Consider the following 7,574-nt stretch of genomic DNA (forward strand, 5'->3'; position numbering starts at 1 on the left):
CTAACTCACAGCTAATCAAAAATAGGCCGAGTGTGGAGTGTGGATGGAGCTAAAGCGAGTCTATTTAAACAAGCCCACTCAGCTGGAGGCTACCAGGCTAACTAAGGCTAACAAATTATGTGTGTCTACATGTAAGGAGAAGAAAAGTGAGACAGAACAGCTTACTGAACATTAGCTGTAAGATAGCGAGCAGCAAAAGGCACTGAGGGTGTGTGTGTGTCCGTGTTGGTGTTCAGTTTTGCCTCCTACCAAAGTCGTCACACACCAGAGAACCCTGATCTTTTTCTGTTATCCTCTAGTGTCTTTTTCTTTATCCTATCTGTAAAGTTAAAAAAATAAACTCAGCACTCTTCTTGACTCCGGTTGTTTATTCCTACAGAGGCTCTGGGCTCTGCCCACGGCTGTCTTCCTCCAGAGATCGCCATTTCCAGCAGCTGTCTGCCAGTTAATGCTAACAGGGTCGCTCGTTAATCTAAAACACTGGCGTCTCTCCCTCTGCTCCAGTCTCCAGTACTTAAGTGCACGGCAAACCATATTAGTTTACTGATATTTGCAATTAAACATTTCTAAAAGGCACCAACTCCACAAACATGACAGAGAGGTCAAGATTAGTGACTGGAATTCGCTGAGGTGAAGCCAAGCAGAAAGCCCACGGCTAGCCATCACTCAAAGCGGCCACTCCCTTAATTATGCATTACTCAAAGCCGTAAAGGTGAAATATATATACATTTTGGTTTTGAAACATAAAAAAAATAGCTAAAATTATCAACCGGATGTGATAATGTTATGTCAAAGACGTCTATGTATTGTATTGCAAAGATATCTACTGCAGTTAGCATGCTAACCTGCTAGCCCCAGCCTGTCGTGTCTTGTAATACCACTCCGACCTCCCAGTCTGGACAGCTGGACCACTAGCTGCATGGCTAACTGAGCTAGCTAGCTAACATCTCTAAAGTTTTCAGCAGTCACTGGTTACTCTGGTGATATGCTGCCGGCTATTTGTTTCGAGTGACCTTGCAGCCAACTCTTACGTACACAGAGACAACCCCAGGTGGCCATTTAAGGTACTGCAGCTCGGAAACAACTAAGCTGAAGTGGCCTAGCGCGCAGACTTGATAGACAGCTCAGGTGAAAAACAGCCTTGTGAAGAAGTTTCAAGAACCTGGGAAACTAATGTAGCCTACAGACAGAGAGGGAAGTTGGAGAAATTTCATATAGTGAATGAGAGAGACAGATACAGAGTGAGAGAGTGTGTCTGTGAGAGAGAGGGAGACTGACAGTGATGAAGACATGATTGTGTACGTGACAGAGAAAGCTAAATGTGATACATTGCCGCCTCTGGCAAGATCTTAATAATGTGTAGTGTGTCATGCACTGTTATTTTCTAATCTTGTATGAGAATGTTTGTGATTAGACGGCAGATAATCTGTGTGACTGCGTGCGCTGCGTTCTGATTTCAAACTTGGTAAGGGCCTTATGCAAAGACAGGAAATAATTACTACCCAGCCTTAATGGGATCATGTCCGTATGAGTTTTGATTGACAAGATACAGAAACCAGATTTGCTGCGTGATAGCTAATTTTGTAGAGTCATGTTTGGGAAACTGACAGTGATGGTAAGTGCTCGTGTTTCCCGTTCTGACAAACACAATTAGATGAGTTTCATTTTGTCATAGTTAAGTGGTTACAACTGTCATCTCTGGAGCAAGACGTATGCGTTCTGGCAAAAAAAAAAAATTAATAAAATGTCATGATGCTGCAATTTGTGGGCCGCAAATCCTCGAGCCATGGATGTGGGCCTGCAATATGTAATGAGTATGACTAGCAAATATAAGACTTGCTGTGGGTGAGATGAAATGCATGAGATAACAGAATACGCCTGAGCAACAAAAGGTATTCACCGAGAGCTAAATCAGTATGTTGTCATTTAATATATTCTGCTGAGACACTTTCAGTCCCTCCTGACAATGTGGAATACAGATGATTTTATCTGGGTAAAATTCAAAGCTTCAACAAAATAATACAGTTGAATGTCATTATTAGGGCAGTCTTCAGAGGTCTCTATATTTAGAGTTGTATTCAAACAAACACTGAACCTACAGCAGAAATAATTCAGTTTCTCTCCGCCAACAGAAAAAAGAATTTCAAAAGGCAGGTTTATATATTGCTTCATGTTTGTGTGGGTCTTATGATTGCAAAATAAACATCCATGTGCAGCCTGTAAATCAGGGGCAGACACTATCCTCTTACAGTAAGTATTGATGAGGTGCCTACTCAAATGTATGAAACAGAGAGAGACTGTGGCTCCAACATCATATTCTTTGACACTTCACAAAAGTTATTTTTGTTTCTTCTGTTTCAGTGCAATTACCTTATATGTGACAGATTTTGTTTGTCCCCACTGAGATTTGATTGAAAAGGTTTAAAACCCTGTTTTTAATTAGTGTTTGTCTGTGTTGTATTTCTATCTCAAATAAACAGATACAACTAGAGAAAGAAAGTTAATCTGACTTGGGTTGGAAAGTGCAGCAAATTAATGATATTTTAGATAAAAAACAAACAAAAAAAACCAGGTTTAAAATCAAATTTTCCTAATTATTATTATGATTCAGATAATCTCCCTCAGTGTTCATGTACAATATGTAGCATTTCATTTCAAACCACAGGCATGTTGAAACATTGTTTTTATGTTGCAACTTTACTTTTCTTCAGGTTCAATTTTCAATTCCATGTTGTGGCAACGCTGTTCTTATGGTTACGTCTGGTTAGGCTTAGGGAAAGATCATGTTTTCACTTAAAATACCTCTGGTACCCACAAACATGGCTGAAGATGACCCTGCTTTTGCTGCCTCAAGCACAGCTGGATATGTCCCTACTTTCTGTCAGAAATATCCAGATTCTGTCACCACAAACACGATTGGAAAATTGGTACGTATGACATGCTGAAATGTCTTATTCACTATCATGTAAGATTTCATGGAATTAAACCAATAATCGGTAACGTAAAAGTCTTTAGGCCATTTTGAAGGCATCTTTTGCCTGATACTGAAGCCAGCTTGTTTTGCTTATAAAGCTGTTGCAGCAGCCGGAGGGTGACATTGACATCATGTGCAACACTGCTGAAGCTGAGTCACTGTCGAGATGAAGTTTCTTGGTGTAAAGATCAATGTGTGCCTTTTCCACAGTGTGAACTCATAGTTTGGAGGCTCATGTTCAAAACCTTTCCAAAGCAACAGAAGGAAAGCATGGTGTGTTGAAAAAAAGATCCCGACTGCGTGAATGTCCACTCCACTGCTGAGGCCAGTGCTCGTTTTCAGACGGCCAAATCAATGTGTACTGTAGTTTGTCATTGCGCCATCAGTAAGCCTTATCAGCTTTTTTCAACCCCTTGTGTAACGTTATAAATATGTGTTGCTTAGTTTCAAATTATGACTTTTATCAGCTTTTCCTGTTTGTTGATGCATTTTTCTCTCTTTGATTTTGACACTGATGACTTTGACCTTAAAAACTGCTGAAAGTGTGACTCAAACATGATTATATTAAGAGCTTGGATATGGCTGCAAAGACCTTCTGAATGGCATTTATTCAAAGATGACCCTGCTTTGTCCAGTTCGTGACTAGAATTGCTACATATTTAAAGTTAAGACACTTTTTAAGCTACCTCGTGTCCTAGAATTTATTTTTATATACTAATTGTGAAAGCAAAAAACTTTTCAAGGCAAATATCTCAAATGTGTCAATATAAGGAATGTAAATGTAATATCTGCCAAGTACCAAATGTTCTTCCAGAAGGTATTTGCAAAATGTTCACTGACAACTGCAATTGTTTTCCTACAATATCCATTTATAGTACAACGTCCAGTTGTTACAACTAAATCCTGATTAACATTTTTTCATTGTTATGTTTCCACCAATTAGGTTGTGTTGACAAATGTAGTTTCTGCTTGGATTATGGTCAAGTGCTACATTTACCGGAGGCTCAAGGACATGGTCGGGGTGGATGGTGAGCTTACAGGGAATGGGATTGTGACACTAGATAGTGAGTCCCAACTGTGGTTAGGTTTAGGCATCAAAAGACACCAAGGAACCTAAACATCACCTTGAAACGTTTAAAAAATACTGTGGTCACAACAAGTGGACATTATTTTGGCAAAAAAATAATTAAAATAAGTAATCAGTCAACATTTCCTGTAAATAAACCACAATTCTTCATTGTGTTTCAACAAAACACATTTGCTGTTGCAAATTAGTAGCATGTAAATGTAGTATCTAGGAGACAGAGTTGCTAAGTCGTGCTCTGTAAAAAAGCATCGCAAGCCAAGCTAAAAAAAAAAACTCTGAACATTAATCCAGTCAGCAAACACAATTAGTAACAGATTCTAACTTATTTTTCTTTCTTTTAATAGATGTACTTTAATTTCTACATTACATCTGTAATGTATTTTTCTTTTTCTTTTGATACTGTGACAAGAAAAAATTGGCCAACTGCTGTGCGGGACAAGATGATTGTTACTCCTCAGGGTTACACATTTCAGAATGAAGTCTTAGCTGTGGTTTATACTGTGTGTACAATGAGGCCTGTGTGTCCTCGAGATTTTGTTCCAACCAAACATTTCAGCAGATGATTTCACTGAGGAGATCTCTGTAGGTTGAAGGTATTTTAATTAGCTGCAGAAGTGTTCGGTCGGGATGACATCCTGCACGTACGCCCCTCGTGGTTGAGGAGTCAGTGGTGTAGAACAATGGAAGGTTATACCTCTCTGTGCTCAAACACACCCCCAGCTGCCAGATTAAATCTAAGAGCAACAACGTTCAAAGGAAGGGCACGCCCCAGTCAAACCAATCCATCATCTGATGCAACAATGAAAGTCAGCTTTATGTTGGCTAAACATTTATTATTCATGCCTCATTCATAAGCAAGGCAAGTGAAGGGGAAACAAGCATAAATCTTCCCATTTATTTTGCTTTATTTCTCTCTTAGGAGGCGGACAGGAATCCCTACATCGCTCTCACAAACACAGAACACACATGCTCTCAGGATTCGTCAGTATATTGACCTGCAGAGAAATTCCCCCTCAGGAGTTGCTCCTGCTTCCCTCTCCTTCTGAGCAGCCTCAGGATATCTGAATCCTGACATCTCTAACAACACGAGCTGTAATGCTTTGACTTTCTCTTACATTGTTTAATTGTTGCAACATAAAATCACTGCATTTAATTATGTTAGACTTTGACAGCAATGATCAAAACATTATGATGATGCCGATGATGATTAAATATATTAATTCATGGCAGATGTGTTGTTCCCGATGCCTCTGATAGCTCATGTCTCAGTACAAATTAAGTACCAACAAAAGCATCTGGCTCAGATATTATTGAGTCACATTCTTGAGGGATGGTGCCACTGTCATTTGTGGTTTCACTAACCATAATCTCAGTCTGTATGCCATAAATCAGGATAAATTACATAAGTGAAACGAAAAAGTCAAGTTTTCCTCTTATTTTCAGAAGAACAAAGATGATTGACTTGTATAGCTAAAGGGGCTCTATCTTAAGACACACAAAGTGGCACACAGTGTCATTGCTAGTTTCAGACTGATGCAGTTGTCATTTTCACACCCAGCGCCCACACTGTATGCCCCTGGATATATTGTTCTTACAAGGAGGCATGGTCAGATGCTATCTTGAGGCAGCAGAAAGTGACGGCGCCATATGCAAACAAAATGTTGTTCTGAAGTCAAAGGCGCACTATTTTTTCTTGCTATCTAAATGGTGCATTAATCAGGTAAGATGCGCCTACACAGGTAGGTTCACAACACGCATACACTCTGATATAATGATTAGAAAGGCTCCTTTCAGTTATTTTAAACATTTCCATGAGTGAAGTAATGTCACTGTTACAAACATCGTGGCACATTTAAGCAGCAAAACTAAAAGCTGTAGTTATGAACGCGACAGGAAAGAGGAAACTCTCCAGAGGAAGCAGAATTAAACTGTTTTTTCTTCTTTATGTTGTTGTCTAATTGTGAGAGATCATTCAAAACGGTGGACCATTTAATAAATGTCACAGCTACAGAGTACAGGTCTGCAAAACAATTCAGTTCAGTGATTTTGAAGGCATCATACTACAACCAGTACTGAAGCTCATAACCTGTGGGGTACCACCGCATATTTTTCTCAGACATGTAAATGACAGGATGGCTGCTGCAATGGTTGAGCCAAAATGAAGAAGTATTTAGTTTAATGCAGTGTCAATAAAAAATTCAGCTATTCTAGGTTTTTCACTAAAGGAGTAATACTACAAATTTGTTTTTAACATAGTGCTCTATGAGTTTTTGTGTCTTTCTCTCATTTTTTTCAGTTTCTCGACATTGTTACTATCCAATGATGGGGAAAAAAAATATATATATATATAGTCAGGTACTTAAACTGTATAAGGGGGCAACTGCAATCACCTATCTACCTATCTTTGTGATATTACTACACTACTTTTATGTTTACTATTAAGAGCTTTCTACATTTAAATGGACTCTTCCAGAACATGTTGGGGCTAACTTTTGGCCCACCTTGACACATTTCTAGTGTAAGACAAGTTTTTATGAGTCAATCAATCCACAAAACAAACAAACCAACAATCAATACAGCACTCTGCTTTCTGATAATTATGTCACTAGACATTTCTGTTGGATGTGGAAACAGCCTCATTAGGCTGTCAACAGGCTTTGTGGCTGAAGGAGCACTCCTTTTCTCTATTGCATTTATTATGAGTCACGCTGTATAACAGAATCTGTCTAATGGCCAAGTTGGAAGCAGGATTTTGACTTTAATGAAATAGTTTACTCGTCTCTAATGTGACAGTGTGAGTTTGAGCAAATTACAGGCCACTGTATCTCAGAGGGCAGAGAGTGCTGGTCGTGAGTGGGCTGCAATTTCATGAATCCACACGGCACATGGACCATTTCCATATGCATTCGTTGCTTTTCCTTCTCCAGTGCAGGGACAACAAAAATGAGAGAGCTGAGCCACAAATGGGACTACAGGCGGACAGCCTACAATTATATTATATTAAAATATGGTAGACAGCAGAAACACTCAAATCAATATTCCTTCTGTGATGATTATTTTATTCTATTCTTTTTAATTTATTGATATGTTTTCCTTCTTGCAGTATTGTTTTGTTTATTTTCCTTATTTCTTATTACTTGAAGAATATACTTTCTATTATTAAATAGTTTTTTGTCTGGCAACTCTTTTAATTAGTCAGTGAAAGAAGCCCTTTATTTAAAGCTGTTTATTCTTTGCCTAAACAACTGAATAAATCCAGTATCTCACATAGCAGTGGTGTAAATAATGGTCAGCATTGATTTATCACTCTCATTATGCCACGTTAGCCAGTCTTAAACAATGACAAAGAGCGGGGAAGAGAGAGACAGGCCTAAGAGGAAAGTTCGTCAACGGATGTATCATTAATCTCAACCTGCTCTCTACACATCTCTGTTTCCTGTTGACACGCATCACTCTTTAATCTGGAAGGACCAAATTAAAAGCTATGCAATTCCCACAGAGGTTTGTGCCACC

The 7,574-nt window shown here is 38.9% G+C and overlaps 1 long non-coding RNA gene across 1 annotated transcript; it reads left to right on the forward strand.

Annotated features, from left to right (window-relative positions):
- Window positions 1-2,828: 2,828 nt before the first annotated feature.
- Window positions 2,829-5,255, forward strand: LOC311266334. Its single transcript, XR_014623702.1, has 4 exons — window positions 2,829-2,927; window positions 3,185-3,247; window positions 3,918-4,002; window positions 4,981-5,255. It is a non-coding gene; the product is annotated as an uncharacterized lncRNA (long non-coding RNA).
- The last annotated feature ends 2,319 nt before the right edge of the window (window positions 5,256-7,574 follow it).

The sequence above is a fragment of the Pagrus pagrus genome (genome assembly GCF_965226575.1).
Source record: "Pagrus pagrus genome assembly, chromosome: 2".
NCBI classification, from domain to species: domain Eukaryota; kingdom Metazoa; phylum Chordata; class Actinopteri; order Spariformes; family Sparidae; genus Pagrus; species Pagrus pagrus.